The sequence below is a fragment of the Dermacentor albipictus genome, chromosome 6 (assembly GCF_038994185.2).
Source record: "Dermacentor albipictus isolate Rhodes 1998 colony chromosome 6, USDA_Dalb.pri_finalv2, whole genome shotgun sequence".
NCBI lineage: Eukaryota > Metazoa > Arthropoda > Arachnida > Ixodida > Ixodidae > Dermacentor > Dermacentor albipictus.
The window spans coordinates 106,275,562-106,297,571 of NC_091826.1; the positions used below are offsets into that span (position 1 = coordinate 106,275,562).

Genomic DNA, 22,010 nt, shown 5'->3' on the forward strand with positions numbered 1-22,010 from the left:
ACTTTGGTCGTTGTTACACGTTGACCCTATAGAGCGTGTTGTGGTACCATGGCAGAGTTCGAAAAATCAGTCAGCGAATTTATCATTTTTACGCTGTGACAAAGAACAGATACGAATTTTACTTAGTGCTAGTAAAGATTATGTAAGCCATTTCGCTAATCTTATGCTCCAACAGCATGCGACTGAATTACCAAGGAGAGGCTGGGCCTGGGTGAGGTGTTGGAAAATGCCTTTAGCACATGCTTCCTCTGTTTGCCATCTATACTGTGAATCAAAATATGGAAGTTTTCCTGTTTGTAGTAGTCAAAATAGAGAATCATCATTTCTGTTGTTCCTGTGGCCAACACGCCAACTTTGCAAGCGTCTTAATATAGCTACGGGTGCAGAAATATCACCTCCAGGTTTGACTTCATTATTGCATTTGCAAACAATGCGACAACATAGGTGGAAGTGTACAGCAGTATTGCGGCAGTGCATCGCCCGGTTTCTGTGAACACAATTAGAAACAGTGTAAATGTCGATTTTAACTGGAAACTTTGATGCTCAACGGTTACCCTGTTGACAGTGAATGTGAAGACATTGTGGCGGGATTTCTCTGTGAGCACTGTGCATGAGTTCTACTGATGAACGCAGATTGAATTCATTGCAAAGGCATTTCAGTTTCCTCATTAGTGTCTCGCTTCTCAAAGTGAAAAAGCTTCACCTTTCACATCGGCAGGGAAGAAGAAGAAGACCACGGAGTGCAGGCGTGCTTCGTGTCGGCTCCTCTATTTTGCTATGTTTTTGGCGGATTATCGAGTTTCTCGTGGTAATTCTTCTTACCAGCAATCGGCGGACTCATCAGGACTCCCCCGACACCAAGTTTCGCCAGGTGGGCCCATCTTCTGGCCGATAAGCAGCGCCTTTTGTCCCGCCACGCAGGCGGGGCAAGCTAAGCCTATCTCCACGTATAGGCAGGTTGCGAACGTAGTTCCCGCGCCTACTAGGGCGCCCCTCGCGGCGGCGAGCGCGAAACCGGCAGGATACGACCGGCCCGCTTGCGTTCGGAAAGCCTGTATGTGCACTGTTTCGCGCGTAGCTGTTGCCTTTTCTGAGCAATGCCGAAGTGCAATCCGAGCTATTGAGTAGTGGGCTGCAACAGCACATACACCAACTCACGAGGAACAAAGTTTTACAGGTTTCCAAGTCGACCGTATGAAGCCGAACGGCGTCAACACTGGATAGCCCTCGTCCGACGGCATAAGCTGTTTTATGTTCCGGCATTATGCCAAGTGCGTTATAACGCTAAATTCTTTGCTTTTACAGCAATGATGGCAGCAACGGACACCTACAGTCAGTGGCGTAGCTAGGTCGTCTGGCACCCGGGGCCCATAGGTCTTCTGCCCGCCCCTCCCCTTCCCCCGAGCTCTAGTTTATTGGAGAAAGGCGAGGATATCAACAATTTCTGTGTGTCTCCAGACGTATATGACATCCCCCCCCCACTGGCCCCTTGCACCTGGAGCACCCCCCCCCCTTGCTACGCCACTACCTGCAGTGCGTACCAGGATATGCATCAAACAAAGTAGTTTGTTCCTACACTGTACCGCAGTAAAGCTGTGGAACTCTTTCCCAATCCTCTCCCATTCAAACAGTGCTAGGGCTTGCTGAGAGATTTGAGGAGGGGTTGCAGCCGGCTGAGCTGGCATATACCCTTCTGCGCCCAGCATGTCAACGAAGGGGCAGATGCGATCACCAAAATTTTTGACAACGTAGTTTATTGGAACCTCCTTTGCACGCACTGAAAAATCGCAACATAAAAGTATCGCATTTCCAGTAACTAGGGCGAAAATATTTTCCCAGCGTAGTCTAACACAACTGGTAAGTTCATCCCCTTTTCTGTGTTTGGGGAGAGCAACGTTAGAATACCTCTGGTAGGTCTTACGAGTTGTTCGTACGCCCGACGTTCTTAGATGAGATGTTTTGGATTCGTATTTGCCGTCCTGTATGTACAGGGAAACTACCGCGGCGTCCTTGCACTTCCCTGTGATGCCAGCACGGCAATCGCAGCTCCCCGCTAGGATTTGTCTGCTGTCGCCAATCTTCAAGAATCAATTTGACCTACAATTTCATGCGTCCACACCGTAGATAACGAAGTAACTTACGCTGAGCTTCACGCCTCTCGCTGGTGCATTATTTTTCGTTTGCGCAATAAACCTAGCAGTCACTTCCGATCAGTCCGTGTTCAGCACTTCCCTCACGTCGTACACGTGCCCCACTTCAAATAGACGACTTCCTTTCTTTAAATTCTTTTCACGAAAAAAGCTATGAAGATCTTGTAGTTCCCGAAACCCGGTTAAAATTAATATCGGCACGCCGTTTCGCGCCATCGCTACCGTTTCACAGGACGCCAAACACGCAGCGCGGGCTGCTGACGCTGTGAGTAATCCTACCACATTCGCGCAACTATTCGTCAGATGGCGCTAGGGGTCGGAAAGACAGGGCGCCACCTAGCACTTGCAACGTGCCCATAAGCCACTATTGCCCGGCCGCCGCGGCGGCGGGGCCTGCCAAGCCTACCGTGTCGCCGGACCTCATTGGAGCTCCCAGTCTCCGACGGCAAAGTGCCAGGCCTTTCCTGACGTTAAATGGAAGTTGTCCAGGTAGACGGAACAGATATTAGGCCGGAAGATTTCGGCGAGGGAGCGGGGTGGTGCAATGTCAAGAGGAAGAAACAAGCCGACGGTGCGATCGAGTCGGCGCATAACCAGCATGGGCACATGCAGCGACGGACGGTAGCCATGTCGACAGCGGGAGTCACTACAGCGCTGTACAAAAGGAAGTACGCCCGTCAAGTGAAGCAGGTTGCCATGGCAAGCCGAATGCCAGAGTTACTACCGGACGATTACAAAATCGTCGTACGCCCCCGAGGCGGCTTCAACGTGCGCGATTACGGGACGGATCGCATTTACTGCTGCCTACGTAACGCGGCGGGTGTAAACAGAGAAGCCGCCGGGGAAGATGGCATCTGCCTCAACGTTAAGCAGAACGTGGTGGTGCTCAGCACGCCGTCTGAGGACAGAGCCAAACGCTAGGGAGCCATTAGCAAGCTTTGCATCGGAGACCGAGAGTTCGAGGCGAATAGTTATCAAGCCGCCCCGGAGAACACTTCCAATGGCCTCATTAGGAACATTTCCAACACTCTTAAAAAAAAGGTAGTCGCAAGCGACTCTTTTCGGGGTGTATCTGCTCGTCGCACATATGATGACCTTTTGGGTGGTAACCCGTACTCTCTTGAAAATAAAGTGCAGGCGACTCCCTCACAGTACCGGTGACTCTCTCCCGCAAGACCTACTGAGGTGTATGTATTACTCCCAAAGCAGGAGTTGATGCGAGTACCTCAGTGGTCCAAGCAAGTACCCCTTGGTAGTCAGCGGTGCCCCTTTGGAATGGCAACAATGACCCTTCCTAAGGTAGTCATCTGAAGACTCACAATGGTGGTGTACATGACTACCATGGCAAGAGTTGGTTAAACTACCTTTTGGGTGGTAACACGTACTCTCTTGGAAACACAGTGTGGTCGACTCCCTCAGTATCGGTGACTCTCCCGCAAGTACTGAGGTGTATGTATTACCCCCAAAGCAGGAGTTGATGTGACTACCTCACTGGTCCATGCAAGTACCCCTTGGTAGTCAGTGGTACCCTTTGGAATGGCAACAATGACCCTTCCTAGGGTAGTCATTTGAAGACTCACAATGGTGGTGTACATGATTACCATCACAAGAGTTGGTGAAACTACCTCCTGGTACTTAACCAGACCCTTTGCAGCAACTGCTATGACCTCTGCCTGGGTAGTCAATAGACTATCTCTACACTAAGATGGAAGCTCACAACATAATAGATTTTAGTTTGCATGTGCAACAAATGCCTAGTTATTCAGCCACCGTTATTTGTCATGATAAACTGCAATACTATAAACAACTAAAAAAACACTGAGCACGTAACACTACATTGAGGGAAACACCAAGAGCACATATTTCACTACTATCACTGTATTAACCTCAAATGCATCAATGGACTATACCTGGCAAAAACAGAAGACAACAGTCTGATTTGCTGAATTGGAATCAATGGCCAACCTTGAGAAACATTATGCTTCGGTTTACAAGGCATACTAAACAGCTGCAATATGTCCAAACTTATGAGGTAATTTAGCATTTCAGGCATTTGAACAAGGATTTAATCCTTTGCCATGACAAAGGACTCATTTATTTCAATATGCCAGGGAGGCATACATGGACAGAGGAATTAAATTTCTATATTGATATTAGCGACAAATTTACAATCTCACCAAATCAAAGCAATCATACAGCATTGATGCTTATGGAAGAAAAGAAATATGCATAAAGGCCAGATAAATGCAAAACCGGACATTATAAATAGCGCCAGTTCAATATCTTCGTGGTGCCGGCATAGTAAGTACATCCCATAATGTTTCAAAAGTGCAACTTTTTGGCCGTCATTTCATCCAATTTGTCAAAAAAGACTGTTGTCTCACCTCCTAAATGTTTCCATTAGCACTGCCTCCATGTTTGCGTCAAATTCTGCCTGCTCCGGTTAAGATCTGAAAGAACAGCACAACTGTTAAAACTTTGTAAACATTTTATTCAATAAGAACATGAACACATCACAGTAACCTTTAGCAAGAGCACATATAGTAATCACAAGGAACACTTATTTCTTATAAGCAGAGAATACAGTTTACAGCAGGAAGAGAGGAGCCTGAGAATAGCTATAATGCATCCGTAGATGTTCTCTTTGAACGAACCATAAATGGCCTTGCCATCAGGGTATATCACAAGCCCACACACGTGGATACAGAATAGGCAGAACATATTTAAATAAGTGTAAGGATACATGCATAAGTTCATTTTCCAGATTCAACTGGAGGGTAGGTTTTTGGCAAGAAGCTGCCTGCACAGCTTGACTGTGTCCAGAAAACCCCTACAAGCAGTAGCATATGAGTGGTGCAGGAAATCTTCAACAGACACACATAGAATAGTCACATTCAATAAAGAGAAACATTCACTATTTATGCATACAGAGTCTAATAATCTTTGCACAAAATTTGAACAGTAAAATCGAAACGCTGAAATGGTCACACATATGTTCACAAATAATAAAAGTAATAACCAAGCAAACATGCAGCATCTACTAGCAAAGACATAAAATCACATTTCAACAAAATATTTCCGCAGCTCAGCTTTGGTATACCCTTTTGTATGTTTATACGTGTTTAGAACATGGGGCAGGTTGTAAGAAAACATTAGAAATTTATAATTAGTGCGAAAACATGGTATATTCCATGTATTAATAGGTCGTATGTGTATGTTAGCACGACGCATGTCCAAAGATGCCAGAGTAGAATAAAAATTGGCAGTGGATGCCATTGAGAAATAAATTTTTTGTAACAACTTAAAGTTATACAAGTGATTGACGGGGACAGTGTTATGTGCTTCAAAAGCACACTTGGAGGTGGTTGTATTGTTAACATTAGCGATTATTCGAACAATTTTCTTTTGCAATACGAGAACATTATTGAAGTTTGTTTTGGTCATTGTGGCCCATACTAAACTGCACATGTACATTGTACATGGCTTCACTTTGCTGCAAGTAATTTGAGACAACAGCTGTCTTCCAATAATGGGGCTCACTGCTGTGAACTTATAGCATAATGCCCTCCACTGTCACATTTTCACATGAAATCTACAGAATGTTTCTATTATACATGAATGAAATGCAAGCTGTGATTCTATAGGGGAATGGCACTGAGCTAATGCCTACTAAACAATCTGCGTAAGTGTGAATGACAGCATCATTAACAAGACTACCCTGCTGCTTTGCAAGGAGTCACTCCATCACAGTAACATCAAAAGCGGGTTGCGCTCATCACGGAAATGAGACAAAGTTCCAAATAAGGGCCAGAATTATGTAGTATTGTTTATTGATCAAATAATGCTCACTATGTTCTATCAAGTTAACAATGCCACAGAAAACAGCTAATTATAATGGCCGCCGGCAACTCAGTGGTGTGACATACCACGTCTAGCGACTGCCTCATAACACATTATCCTTATGTAATACTCTAATGGCACTTTCCTTTTGCAGCAAGCAGTTAAAGTATTAAAGTACTGCAATGCACTTGCAAAGCAGAGTTATTTCCCCATAGTGGGATCAAGACCACATAATAAAAAGTACACCACAGGTACAGCATAGAAGTGTATTCTGCAGTACTGTATAAGTGCTGAAACTTCCTTCTTGGTACTGCTGAGTGATTTTCATGCTGCCTAGTTCCTGTTTCGTGGTCTCACAAAGATTATGGAATGATCAACACACTGTGACTAGAGTCGCTAAAGTTATACATTTACATTCATTGGAACCATTTTGTTTAACCCTTTAATGAGCACGCATATAAATACAAAAATTATTTTATATCTAAATGTGCAAAGACATTGAGAATAAGCATAATTAACGAAAATAAATGATATTTTGTAGAAACTCCTTTAGTAGTATGAGGGAAGGATTGGGCTTCTCCCCAAGCGACATATGGCTGCGTTTGGAATCTGTACAGAGGGCTCTTTGCATTGTGTGTCTGAGGTCACTACAGCAGATCTTGCACTGGTCTGTCTCCTCTGACCGTGCTTTCCAAAGAAAACGAGTCCCATGTCTTTTTTTTCCCATCCTGTGTTCCTGCTACAAACCGACAAATGACACTTGCTGCCAATCATTCAATGTTGGCTCAATACATTTAACAAGAAACTTCTTACTCAATGCCAAAGATCAGCAAGAAAAATTTATACTTTTTGGTATGCTGTATGCAAAACTCATCAATGAAGGGTTAAAACAACTGAAGTGTCAGAGCAGCATAGCCACACACTTTTCACTACATCATAGTATGTATATCAATATACATTACAGTACGAATGCTGTATTACTAGTCTATAAATGCATCTACCACTACATCTTGAACTAATGTTTCACTCTAGGTTCAAGGTGGCGATGCGATATGATATTTTGCTTCTTTGATCACCTACAAAATCTCTGATGACAGTATTGCAGATATAGTAGCTATAGCTGGATTGCATGTTTGCATTTGTTAAAGAAAACATGTAAATGAAACGAACAAGTACATCAAGAGAAGCAACTAAATGTTTCAACTAAGCCACATAACAAAGAAAGAAGAGCCAGTTTATCTAGTGAAATATGCATGCAAACTTGCAGCTGATCACCCGTCTTCAAAATCCAGATTTGGAGCATGTGTCACAATTTCGCTTGCCTTTCTTGCTTTCACTTATGCATCGACTTCAGGGCATCCTGGTGGCATTCACTTTCGCAGGTTTTTGTACTTGTTTCTTGGGCACATATACCATGAGAACTGGAATGAAATGAAAGCAATTGACTTTACATACCTAATCAACAGTTCAATGACTTCCAGTTTTCAGGTTTTTAAAGAAACTGCAAACACAGCACAGTTAAACATGGAGTTGCCCTAACCTTTGCACTGTTTCCTTCATGTTCCAAAATGTACCAAGTGAGCTATTTTAGCACACCTTCCAACACAATATCTGAGAATTACTTTCAGTATTGGTGTTGGTCAAAACTTTAATGCATGAAAACGGCTACAGGTACAAAAATGTATTATTTAACCAAATACATATTTAGCTGAGCATGCAATTAATTTTACAAGAGGTGGCCATATGCATGCCAGATGCAGAGGTGCTGTTGATATCTTCATATTTAGTTAAGCTGCAAAGCTTTAAAACTACCACATCTCTACTCAATCACAAGCACACAGACCTGAACAGCTGCAAGCAAGGATGGCCATAAACTTTACAAAGTAGTAAGAAAGGCTTTGGCAGCATGCTTAATGTAAAAAAAAATTATGGGGTTTTATGTGCCAAAACCACGATCTGATTAAGAGGCATGACGTAGTGGGGCACTCCGGAAATTCGGATCTCCTGGAGTTCTTTAACGTACACCTAAATCTAAGTACACGGGTGTTTTTGCACTATGCCCCCATTGAAATGCGGCTGCCTTGGCCAGGATATGCTTAACATCTAAAAGTGCAAAAGAAATAAAAAAGTTATAAGAAAATGCTATTACATGGCCAAGGTGCAATGTGTCCCTCAGCGCTGGGTACTTGTTTACGAGGCTCCTTGCAGCAACATTGCACAGTTTATTTGGGTACCTGATGTTTAAAAAAGCATGCATCAACCTTCGACATCAAACAATACACAAAAAACAATATGCAACAGCACTGTAGCGCAACCATTTCCATGAAATAATATCAAACAGTTGAACTGTGAGTCATCAGATGGGAGAATTTAAGTAAACTGCACCATGAAAGCATTAGGTATGTGACAAGACCGAGGTTAGAGAATTTATCAGATGGATTTTACACAGGACAGGGGTAACACTTAATCCTTTTGTCCTGCAATAGCCAAGATAAACAGATAATCATGACCAGAGTTCACAAACTCTTGAAATACTTTCCCCAAACAAGATGTTATAAAAGGTTTTAATTAATATTTCAAGTTAGCTTATTACTGAAACATGCACACAAGGGAAAATTAGCCATGAATACAAACTTGAAGGAGCATCCCCTATAAGAATTTACAAGGGCAGCTTATTAAGCTAGTTGTTGATCCATTATCGTGAGTGTACAGTGCAAAGGTTAAACGAGGACATAGACACAAGCCCTGACTACCAATGGAGGTTTTATTGCTGAATACACACAATAGTGATACAGCTATCTGAAAAATAACTACTAAAAAGGAGAACAAAGCAGACCATCAAGAGGCACGCGAACAAATGTAGAGTTGCATAAAAAATACTGGCCGTAGGTTTGACTTCCCAGAAACTTGCGCTCTCTTTCTGATAATGCAATGCGTGGCTTGCTGATGCATGCACTCGGATCCCGTGCCAATTGTGCTACTTCAAGTATGATATGGGTAAGACCATCCCTGTGCTTGTGAATAACTGACATTCTTTCAAACCAAAGAGTGCAGCCACGCATGCTAGTATGATGTGCCAAAAAAACTTTCTCTGCCATTGCGCACATTATATGCAGGTTCGCACAACCTCTCATGAAGGCATCTGGCAGTCTGCCCCATATGACAAGCGCCGCATGAAAGAGAAATTTCGAACACAATGTTTTATGTAGATTCAACAACACAATGTTTTATGTGGATTCAACATGCCAAATCTTGCGCTTGACCTTGCAGATGCCTTTCTGACTGCCCTATCAGAAAAAGAGCTAATGTTATTCTGGAAGTCACGTGAACGGACTGTATTTGTGATGCAATCTTATATTTTTTTTGTATCTCGATTTCCAGCATAGTTCATTTTTTGCCCACTCGTCTGCTTTTCTTGTTCTATCTTCAAAAGTTTTTCATATAGCTCTTTCACTTGCTTGTGTAAATTCGGCACATTGAATAATAACATCTCTGTTGACAGTCGGCACTTCTGTCTATGCACCGTTTACCTTTGTGGTGTACACTACCTATAAGAACTGTAACCAGCAGCTAAAGAAGCTTTATTCAACGCATCATTCTAGCGCCCTCGCCCACTCATTAACCCAAGACTCATGGCAAGGAAACCACGGAGGATATTGCTCTATTGAAGCATGACATAAATTATGACTGAGTGTTAAGCTTCCTGTAGCTTTCATGACTGTTTTTTGCGAAGGAAAAGGAATGGAAGTAGAAGAAATGCTGCTGGTGGTAACCGAACCCGCAAATTTGACATGACGCATGCAGCGCTGCACCAATTCATCTAGCCATGACTGTCTTTCCCTCCTGGTAGCCAAACCCCCATATTTCACACGAAACACGCAGCACTGTACGAATTCATCTAGCCACAACTGTCTTTCCATCCAATTCAGTTGGTATTTGTATACCCGCATAAAATGTAGCACTGCTAGTGTCACGGTTCGTGTTGTTAGCCAGAATAAAGAAAATGGGCTCAGGGCTGCAATGTCGACATTGCCATTGAATATTTAAATTTCGAGGTTATGAGTGAGCTGTAATTCAGAACTAGTCAACGATGTATCAGTGATAAAAACATTTCGAACCAACAATGCCATATACACTGCTAAACACTTAAAAAGGCACTACACAATTTGGACATTGTTCACTGCTAAAATGCAAAGCTTTAGGAAAACATTTTTCCCCTCGGTTATCGAGCGTTTTCAAGGGGAACTACGCAGAAACGAAGTTATAATCATGAATTAGACAACAAAAACTTGTTTTGATTATAGACACCTCCCACTTGCCTTAGTGACATAGACGCATGAGAATGGAGCGTAATACGCTAATTAACACTGTGCTTACCATTCATATTGCAATACAAGGTTGGGGAAAATGCACGACTGAACATAATTGAGACATTTACTGTGGAATGAATTCTCATTAGGAGTCTCAGTGAGTCCGACTGAGTCGAATTTCTGAAGGTCTTAGCCCGAATGAACCCGGCTGAATAGAATTTTGGTGAGTGTGAGTGAGTTCTCATTATTTTGCCGCCCAATGCATCCAGGTAATTGTTGTGACTTACATTGCCTGAGATGACGAATTGTAGGCAATCCATTCAATTTTCTTTTGAAGATTGTCAGGCACGCCTCCTGCTGTAATATTTCAGAGGTGTGCAGCAACGTCAATGGGCATCGGAGGCAGTGTGTACGTTGACAATTCCTTGTACTGTCCTTTGACTGCATTCTCCGCATGTTCAACTGCACTACCAGACAGCCTTAAAAAAAGAAGTATTCATTGAAATCAACAACAAAATCCAGTGCTAGAAAAACATAAGATGTGGTATCACAGACTATCACTCCACATGCTCAAATATACCTACTATATAGTTAGTGACGAGCTATGAATACAGGAAGGGCTCTTGATAAATATGGGCACATTTGCCATAGCAAATGGAGCCCATTGCTTTTCAAGGATAATGATGTACGAACAGCAAAAATCACTGACTGAAACAACTGACTCGTTAGAGCATGAATGGGCTGTTAAAACGAAATTTAAAGAGCAATTTTATCACCCCCTACACAGATACCTCCTTACCAACACACCATGATCCCTCTCCCCCTTTTCGCATTGGTACCATGCACAAGGAAGGCGCATTTTTGGTCCCTTCACAGACATTGGTACCATGAGCAAGAAGCTCCCCCACCAAGGTTGAATAAGCAACCATAGTGACGCACCTGCAAACATTCCTTCTGAGGAAGACTTGTTGCTAGCTAAATCGTCTACACAGGTATTGCTTTATGAAGGACAAATACTGGGCCATAAAGTGCCAAGTCCAGACTAGCATTGTCTTGGGACCAGAAACAGTGAACAAAAGCAGGTCAGATGAAGGCCAAGGATGATTTGATAGAACAAAAATATACTAGAACAGCATGGTTCTCAAATACAAAAACTAGACCGCTTGTGTTTATCCAAACATTATTAACTCCCTATGACATTTCTGGTGGCTAATGAATTATTATTTGAATGAATGTATTTTTTCTGATAACTTCTTGGTGCCTTTGCTTATAAGCTTTTTTGGTGAAACATCGCTATTATTTCAAACAGGAAGTCAAATGTTCCCTCAGCATTACATAAATCTGAGCTACTGATAGATACAAATGTCAAGGTCCGATAAGACTTTGAAAGATGATACGGAAAGATTGAGGAGTCGCAAACATGATTGTGCTTCTTAAGCTCTTCATATATCATCAGTTATATTTGGGCTGTCTAGACTGCACAAAATTTTAAAAAGTATTTTGCAGCTTTTTGTTTTTATGTTTTCATAAATACACCTCATTTGTCATACCTATTAGTAGCAGAGCATTCCAATATTTAACAAGGACAGTGGTGTGCTATAAAAGTGGAACTAGGACTATATAGATACATAAAAATATTAGGGGAAACAAAACGTTTTATTTTTACATAGTGGAATTGCCCCTATGGCATGCATTTATTTGTTTACTAAATTCCCATGAGCTTATTCCCCAAAGTTAAGATACAACCAGGGGCAAAAAAAAGCTTTAGGACAGGAATGAGTGTCACTTGCTACTACTTTACTGAAAGCAAACAGGTTCATATTTATAGGTGAAGGTGGCCATGTGCGCACATATGTTTGCACGCAATACTCAAACAAGTTTGCCCATTATTATTCAGTCATACAGTACAGAAACTGTCATTCAATTCAGTTCAAGCCACAGATCCGTGCCACAGATGTATCACTGACATAGACGTCACATTTCATGTTGATGAAACAGGCCTCCAATATTCCCATGCAGACAATCATTGCTTTTACCAAGAATGCGGATGTGGAAAAGATATGGCTCACACGAGCGGTAATTGCAGTGCTTGGGCAAATGTGCATTAATCTTATTCCTGGCAGACAGCTCATGTTCCCTTGCCAAATCGTTGGTGCAACAACCTGTCTGGCTGATATGCACCTTGCCGCAATTAAGTGGAATTTCGTACACCATACCGACCGTGCAAGTCACATATGGCCTTGTATGATTTTTACCACAAAGGGTCAGCTTCTGTGGGTCTGAGATGCGTGGGCACAGGACAGTAAGCTTCCGTGGAGCCAAGAAAAGAATAGGTACTTTATACCTGCTGGCCACTTTCTTTAAATCGTGGGCCACTTCATGCATGTATGGAACAACATGCAGCCTTTTCTCCACTAGTGGCTTGGCAAGGGGCATCCAAGCGTTCTTTTTGGCTGTGACGCTCGCCTCCTTAAATCATGGGTTTGCGGAACTGCAATATTTCTATCTCAGCTATTAATGAGCCAATTTGAAAACTTTTGCAGTAGAATGCTCCCAAGAGGGCACCTAACAACTTCCAGCGTATAATTAAATTAGCTATGTGGCCTGGTGAGGGGCTCTTTAAAGTACTGCTAATAGCAATATTATAGCTTTCCAGCATACGACAGGTTTTAATGTTATACAGAGTTAATGCATGAGTACAGATTAAATAAGATCGGGTGCATACGGCTTTTTTGGTGCCTCTGATGCTTCGGCGTGGCTTGGAGAGGCAACCAAGTTAATCAATGCTCCATCACACACCGTCGTGCTTTCACCCATGTCGACGTAGCACTGGAACCGGTCGTTGGAAGATCTGAAAGCACACCCAGATGGTTTATCAATAGTTTTGCACATTAGAAGTGAAGCTGTGGACACGGAACAGGCATTGATTAATTAAACAGCCTTTTTTTATGGTTGCTGTACTGTCCCAAACAGGTTTGTTATTTAGAGCCATCACAGCACAGCACAGCACTAATCCTGCTGCCCATAGGTGAGCTAAGTACAGGATGCATTAAGCTAACAAGGCTAAGCTTATTTATGCAATGTCAGCAACCACCAATGTATAAGAACAGATGATTTCGCAAAGATAGAACCATATTGCTGATTGCCCAAGGTTTTCATAGTCCTATTGCTGAAAATGCCATCAATTTTTTTTCCTCAGTTGGTTCAAATTAACTTCATTGCTGCGTGAATGTTGCAGCGCACAAATGATGACAAACATTGAACAGGCAAACAACAAGTCCGTTTTCGTCGCCTTGCCTGTTTTATTAGTTAAACGCTACAGAAATTTGCAGAATATGGCATATTGCGACCAGTTATGCTAACTAAAGCACCATTACATTGACTGAAGCTGTTACTACTCCCTCTCCTACCAGATAGGGAAGCGATTGCACACCTGACCCCAATATCAGTAGTAAACCAACTGCACAAGTTTTCAGAAGATGGAAGTCCTGAAAAGGCTAGTTTCCTTGCGGCTTCTCGACACGGCAATAATTATAGTTGAGCAACGTTGCGTTCGTACGGGCAAGTATGCGCTACACGTCTCAATTTAAGGCCAAGTGCATTGGCTGCGACGAAACAAAAATATTAGTAGTTGGCAGCACAGTGAAGTGACAGAGCAATTTCGTAAGACTCGATCTGTCAGTTCAAAGCGCGGCAACCGAAGTTATTAATCGTGCTCGACATTTCCGCTACGCATACTGTAGCTACTTTGCCCATATTTATTTATTTATTTATTTATTTATTTATCATACCCTCAAGGTACGGTTGTACATTGCAGAGGGGAGAGGCAAAGTAAATACAGAGGCAAATCACAAAATAAGGAAGGAAGGCAAACAACATTGCAAAAAACATCGTATACAAAATAACATAAAACGAACCAAACAATGACCAAATCCTCTTTGCGCTCCATAACGCGCAGTACATTTACGCTCACCTGTATTAGAAGATCGTTGCCTGTCATCAGGTACACGAACCCTCCCGTCCGCAGGCTTTCGTGGAGGTCGGCGAGTTTCCGGGCGCCTGTGAGCTTCACGATTTTTTTTGATGGCCCCTGCGAAACGAGGCAAGCCGCTTCTTCCGCACCAGTCGGCGAGCGTTCAGTTGAAGCCGGATCGGACGACATACTGCCACCGTTGTCATATTTCACAGGCGCAACGCAAGCAAGAGGCAAACCGCTTCTTCCGCAACAGTTGGCGAGCGTTCAGTTGAAGGCGGATCGGGCGCCATACTGCTACCGCTGTCGGATTTCACAGGCGCAACGCAAACAAGAGGCTAACTGCTCCTTCCGCATCAGTCGGCGAGCGTTCAGTTGAAGGCGGATCGGACGATATGCTGCCACCATTGTCAGATTTCACAGGCACAACGCAAGCAAGAGGCAAACCGCTTCTTCCGCACCAGTTGGCGAGCGTTCAGTTGAAGGCGGATCGGACGCCATACTGCCACCGCTGCCGGATTTCACAGGCGCAACGCAAACAAGAGGCAAACCGCTCCATCCGCATCAGTCGGCGAGCGTTCAGTTGAAGGCGGATCGGACGACATGCTGCCACCGCTGTCAGATTTCACAGGCACAACCCAAGCAAGAGAGGAATGCCACTCGCGTTTAGATACTCGTTCACCGCCGTAGATAGCAAGGTGCCGTCAGAGCCATAGCCGTGCTTCTCATAGTTACGAATCCAAAGTCGAAGTAAATACGAAAGCCGTAAGTCATGTGCCGGGTCCTGAATATTTCGCTGCGCGCGTTCGCAAAACAGTTTTCGCTCACCGCTGCACTATCCTTGCTCAAATTTGGCAGAACGACCACATTTTGGTGTCTACGTCGTTTAGTATAACACTTAGCACAGTTAATTGCCTGATCTTTGTTTTAATGCAAACTTACCGGCGCTCATGAAAATGCGAGCTGCTGCTGCGACGCTGTACGCATAAACTTGTAGCGCCGCCTGTCGTCAGCTGCAGAAAGCAGCATATCAGGGAGCGTTGCCGCGTGTTGCCTGCTCCTGGAACAGGCGACCGTCCTCCGTTAGACGCTGCTTTTTAAAGCTGACGGCTGGCGGCGACACTGATTTATGTTGCGCCGTTACGGCAGCTGTTTGCAGCCTCAATGGCACAGGCAAATTTGCGTTTTTTTTTTCTTACAAACAAGGCACTTAACTGTTTCAAGTGTAAAGTCGACGCCAAAATGCGATCGCTCCACAAAATTTCAGCAAAAACAGAGCAGCGCTTTGCACGTTTTTTGCACAGGGGTTTGCAGAACAGTGCACGAAGTTTGCACATTCCATTGTGGCCGCAATGATGGTACAAACGGACCACAACGTTTTTAGATTCTAAATCTAAAGCGTTGACAGACCACCACGCCCCACAGAAGCCTTCGTACGAGGCAATACCCCTCTAAAGGGCACTGCTTCACAGAAGTGGTGCCTTTTCGGATTGTTACCTGAGATTTTCGCTTCTAAAATTATAGAGGGAAACGAAGGCTGGGAGGTTTACCTCCTATTCAGAGAAGTTGTAGGCATGCTTTTGTATGATGAGCTTCCCTCAGAGTCTCTTGTTTATATGGAGGTGAAAGTTCAAGAATTTCTCCGTTCATTCGTTACCCGCTACCCAGAAGCCCGCATAATCCCTAACTTACATTACCTTGTGCACTACCCATGCATGATCTCTCTTTTCGGACCACTCAAACAAATCTGGCGTACATCAAAGATGAAAAACTTCAAAAACAGATGTAAAACACTTGCAGAGCTTCACCAACTTTCTCAAAGCTATGAATTCCGTGAGATTGTCTTCAACCAACGCCACACCATGTCAGGCCTGAAACCTGTGCGAAGATCTGTTTTACATACGTGCATTGAGGAGCGCCTGCCTCCAGGTAACGTATGGCAGGCGAAGTCAGTCACTGTGCCGCAAATGGCATACCATGTGGGAGATGTGCTTTTAATGGCCAAGGGAGACGAAATTGACTTATGGGGTTTTAGGTGCCAAAACCACTTTCCGATTAGGAGGCACTTGTAGTGGAGGACTCTGGAAATTTCGACCACCTGGGGTTCTTTAATGTGCACCTAAATCTAAGTACACGGGTGTTTTCGCATTTCGCCGCCATCGAAATGCGGCAGCCGTGGCCGGGATTCGATCCCGCGACCTCGTGCTCAGCAGCCCAATACCATAGCCGCTGAGCAACCACGACGGGTAAGGCAGACTACCCACAATTTGCACAGATTGCAGGTATTTTTGCGGCTCAGGATGAGGTTCTGTTCTCGTTAGACAAGATGGGACTTGTTGAATTCAGGAGACATCGATAAGCACGTAAGGTATCTAAACGCAATGTAGTCTGTGCGGCGCAGCCAGAAGATGAGGTATTACCAGAGTTCCTCTATCTTTATCTGGCAGGGAAAGTGGTACCCAGATGTGAATTAGGGGTTTCATTAAAAATAGTAATATTTTCTTAGCTTTATGTTATGAAGTCTAAGTGGGTGTACTTCACAGTTTTTGTTCTGTTGACATTGTGTGTATATTCGTGTTGTATTTTTTTCTTGTTTTTTCCATTCAGTGCATGGTCAATCTACAGAGGTCCGTTCAGGTGTTCCACAGGGTTCCGTTCTTGGACCCCTACTGTTCCTAATTTACATTAATGATCTTCCCTCGCTTATCAACTCCCATATCCATCTATTCGCTGATGATTGCGTCATCTTCAGAGAAATTACCAATGCTAACGATATTGAATTACTTCAGTCAGACCTTACCACGATAGGAAACTGGTGCAATGTATGGTTAATGGAGCTAAATATTAACAAATGCAAAGTCATGCGTGTTTCTCGGAAGACAACTACAATACCATCATACTACATTAACAACATGTCGTTGGAATCAGTTTCTTCATATAAATATCTTGGTGTTTACATCACTTCTAACCTGAACTGGTCTCTTCATACTGAAAACATAATCAAAAACGCTAATCGCATGCTTGGCTACCTACGTCGCAACTTTTTCAACGTACCTACTAATTTGAAACTTTTGTTATATAAAACATTAATACGACCCAAACTCGAATACGCGACTCCGGTATGGGACCCTGCTCATGAAAACCTAATCACTGACCTCGAGATGGTTCAAAATAACTCTGTACGTTTTATTCTTGCTAACTACAACCGCACAGCGAGTATAACTAACATGAAATCTAATCTTTGCCTCCCATCGCTGGCATCGCGCAGAAAAGTGTCTCGTATTGCCCTCTTCCACAAGTTGTACCATCACCATACTCTACGAGATCACCTCATCCCCCATCCAATTTATGTATCCCGTCGCATTGATCATCAGTACAAAGTGGGTATTTCATCATGCAACACCAAAAGTTTTTCACAATCATTCCTGCCGCGAACCTCGCGTGACTGGAACCATCTTCCCGTTGAAGTTGTAGGCCTTATTAATTATGAACAGTTCCGTGAAGCCTTAGCTAACATTGTATATACAGGTGCCATTTAAACGCTCATGTAACCAACTGTCTTTGTCCTTTTTTTTGTATTTACCACTCCACCTTTTTGTATTTACCACTCCCCCTCTGTAATGCCCTTGGCCCTGAGGGGTATAATAAATGAAATGAAATGAAAATATTCATGCACTCCCCCCCCCCCCCTTAAGGTATCTTTATGTACAAAATACGTATTAATGTACAGTGCGTTGCATAAATATACCAACCAGTGTTACTACTTTTGGAGTTTGGTGTTGTACCACCCTGCTTCAATTATTTCTTACTGAAAAATTAAAAAAACAATTTGCCTTTCTTGCTATACTGATTATGCAGTAATACAGCACTGCATGAAACGCATTTTACTTTTTGCGGCTATAGAGTTGAACTCGGGTAGTTACATATCGTGCTGTTTTCTTTGGTATAGTCAATCAGTTATTTGATTGAGTGAGCCAACGAATCCACATTCACTGCAACCTATAACATCATATGTGCCTATCACTGACTCCCTTCAAGCAGCATGGGAGTCATCCATTTCATGCGTTATTCACGATTTCGTTTTGTGACTACCCTTGGAAAAAAAGGTAGTCAGCGACTGAAAAAAGAGAGTCGAGGTAGTCGTGACCCTCTTTTGACTCTCTTTTTTTTAAGAGTGAAGAGCGAGAGCCCAGCAGACATCATCGCTAATCTAGTGACGAAGCGCAACCCTGGAGTGCTGCACGCGAAACGCATGAGCAACACGGACAACATAATCGTTTTGTTCAACGGATTCCACGTACCGAGATACGTATATTACGGCCCCATGCTCGTCAGATGCTCCCTCTACAGGAAGCAGATTGACGTGTGCTACGAGTGCGGAAGGCTGGGACACCGCGCCGACGTGTGCCCCAATCCCAACGACAAGATTTGCCGTGGATGCGGACGCAACAATCCGTCGCCTGACCATCAATGCGAGCCGCGGTGTCGACTGTGCGGCAAGGGACACTTCACGGGAGACCGCAGGTGCAAGGCGAGGTACAAGACCCCATACATAGTCAAGCGTCGTCAAATAGAGCGAAAAAACAGGAAGAGGAAGAAGCAGCTACAGCGTACGGCAGTGGTTACAACAGCAGCAGCGACTGTAATGGCAACGCCGGCTACTACCTCAATTTTCCAGAGATAGACCGTCATTCAGTCACCGACAACCGAAGAGGACGCTCGACTAGCCGTGGCGGGAAGGGCGGCGCGGGAAAATCCCGATCCCGATCCCACTCTCGCAACCGAACACAGACGCCGAGAAGCACGTCGATGACGCGCGGTGGCGGCGGTCCGGGCACCGCAGCTGTGGGCCACATCAACCAGCAAAGTCAGCAGCAGCAGCCGTGGCAGCAACAAGGTCACAGGAGCACTGGGCAACAGGTGAGCTGGGCGGCTGTCGCCGGTTCTCCTGGCGGCGGAGGCGCTTCGGCGGGCCGCTCTGGCGGGCCTACCGTCGGCGGTGGCGGTGGGAACGAGCTCGAGCGAGTGATAGAGCGAGTCCTAAAACAACGTTTAGAACCATTAGAATCAGTAATTGGCGAGCTTAACACTTTTGTGACCGCACCTATTCCCGTCGACAGTATGTTCTCGGTGGTACAAGTTCGAATTTCGGTGCCTCTCCTAGCGCTTAGGACAGCTAGCGCCATCGAACAGGTTAAAGAGAGACTATTTTATCAGGTTCAGATTTGTGTTTCTATTTTCCACCGTGTAGGGATTTTTAAAGCGCCTGCATGGTCGGGGTGACGAGCGCTCGTTGTTTTCGAGATGGCATTTACGTCGTGCGCATCCGCTCCATGGAAACGGTGAGTTTCGACGGATTCCGACGCATCTGGGCACGAATTTGTGGATGATAACAGCATCACAAACTCGGAAGACGACTTCGATTCGTCGGACTTCAGTACGGACGACGACAGTGCAGCAAACTGCCGTGGAACATCGACAGGTATCCGCCGGTGAGTTTTGCTTTCTTCTCGGACCATGTTATCGCATCGTAAGGATTTCCGCCATGTTCTAAGGGTGACAGTTCCTATCTGCAGGGTGTCAATGTCATTCAGACAGGACCATTTGCCGGCGGCCACGCAGAGAGTCGAGTTTTGTATATGAAGACCGCCGGGAGTGGACCTTGGAATCGCGCTCCGGAGTGCTGCGCGGTGGTTCGTAAGAGCCGCCAATTTCTTGTTGTTTTTCGCCGCCGAAATCATCAGGGATATATGCAACAACACAAATAAGTATGCGTGGATGCATATTTTCGAGAAGCGCACGTACAGCGAGAGATAGATCGCGGAAGGAAATCACTCAAGAGGAGATGCTCAAGTTCATCGGACTTCTCGTATACATGGGAATCGTGCAAGTCCCATGCTTGCATTGTTATTGGAGCACATGCAGATTATTCTCCGGGCTTCTTCTACCTACAGTGATGCCAAAGAAATGGTTGAAGGCGTTGCTTGCCTTCCTGAGGGTGTCTGATCCAGAGAAGACGACCGTCGCATCCCATGGCAAGCTTCACCGCATATCCTCCCTGCTTCAGCACATCAACGATTCTTCCACATTATTTTTTCAACCGCGTCGGAACCTCTCCGTCGGGGAGAAAATGGTGAAATCAAAAGGTCGGTCTGAATTCGCCAGTGCATGAGGGATAAAGTGTTACAAATTATGGGTTTTGGCAGATTCAGAAACGGAGTACACTGTTCAGTTCAGCGTCTACACGGGAAAGCGCGAAGAGCCTAACATGCAAGGTTTGGCATTCGATGTTGTGACGCGGCTGTGCAAAAATTATCTTAATCAGGGTTGCATCATTTCTTTGGCCAATTCCTACACTTCCACATCTTTGTTTGTTCGTTTACTGGAGCGCAAGACACTTCCATGTGGGATAATGTGGAAAGATCGGCGTGGCTTTCTAAGTGAACTCAAAGGTACGCAATGGGAAAAGAAGGCGAAGAGCGAAAAGAGAAGGCAGAATTCGATGGCTGCGGGAGCAGGATGTTTTGTACTTGCAATGGAAAGACAGGCGGGTTGTGAGTATGTCTACCACGCAGACAGCGAATAAACTCTTCCTTACAAAGCGAAGAAAGAAAGTTGGGAATATGAGGACAGAAGTGTCCGTGAAGAAGCCGGTGCTGATCAAGAAATACAATGTGGGCATGCTTGGAGGGGATAAATCTGACCAGCTCATCGGATCCTACACCATTCTTATGAAGTCCGTGCGTTGGTGGAAGACACTGTTTTTCCACTGTATCGATATAGCTATAGTAAATAGCTTTATGTTGATTGATGAGCATCATCAGCAGCATCCAGAAGTCCCAGAATTATCGCGAAGTTTGCACTTCAACCAGTTTGCATTCAGTTAGAACAAATCGACCAGCTGCTGGGATATGATGAGCCACATTTTGCGGAGTTGCGCCTGTTGTTCCCTCTCGGAGCGCACCTTAGGTTCAACAACATCAAATACAAAAAATGGAAAGATATAGAAAGTGTAAACTGTGCTATGAATAAAGAAAAGTTGCGCAGAAAACAAATCTGCGAAACGTGCAGCTAACCTCTGTTTCACTTCATCGAGAAACTGCATCGCACGGTGGCGCGATAGACGACACTAGGTCTAATGTTTTCTTGTGTGCCTGAAGAACTTTTGTAGATACAGAGCTAATATTTGCAGGATGATTTCATATGGCCCTTTTGATGAAAATGTATATTTCGATTTGTTTAAATATTTTTTTCGTGCAAAGCAGCATTGATGTTTTTATCGATCTTTCTCATTTTTGTTGCAATTTTTTCGTTTTGCTTAATTTTTTCGTACTATTATTAATAAAAATGTTGTTTGAAATTAATACCGTTGGGAAGATAATTTCTTCTTCTGCAATTTTATAATATACACTACAACATGAATCATTTCCTGTGGCAGGAAAAAAAATAATTACCAGACTACCCTAAAACTACCGATTTTCCCGCAGTCACGAAAGTGTTAAACGCGAAAATGCGCTCCTTAGAGAGGAGAATATCAAATTGAAAGGCAAGGCTCCACAACCGCAGCAACCATCGCAACGTCAAACGACGATGTCGCCGTCCTCGGCGCCTCGATCACCGACTCCATCACGGCCTGAGCCGGCCGAGATGGACACGGACAACGAGGGCAGCTCGAGGGAGACGGCGGATGAACGCGACGATCGTCCCGTTACCGCGAAAAGGATCGCACTAGATCCC

At 44.2% G+C, this 22,010-nt stretch overlaps 1 protein-coding gene and 1 long non-coding RNA gene across 2 annotated transcripts in view; one reads left to right on the forward strand and one right to left on the reverse strand.

The window, feature by feature from the left end:
• The first annotated feature begins 760 nt into the window (after window positions 1–760).
• Window positions 761–22,010, forward strand: part of LOC135905009 (NLR family CARD domain-containing protein 3-like) — a 67,543-nt gene continuing 46,293 nt past the window's right edge. The window contains exon 1 of the mRNA XM_065436010.2: window positions 761–871. The gene's annotated coding sequence lies outside the window, so the exon portion shown is untranslated. The remainder of the gene's footprint in view (window positions 872–22,010) is intronic.
• Window positions 4,621–15,083, reverse strand: LOC135904993 (uncharacterized). The gene is made up of 4 exons (XR_010565287.2): window positions 14,274–15,083; window positions 13,026–13,151; window positions 10,588–10,779; window positions 4,621–7,411 (listed from the first exon to the last, which is right to left on the reverse strand). It is a non-coding gene; the product is annotated as an uncharacterized lncRNA (long non-coding RNA).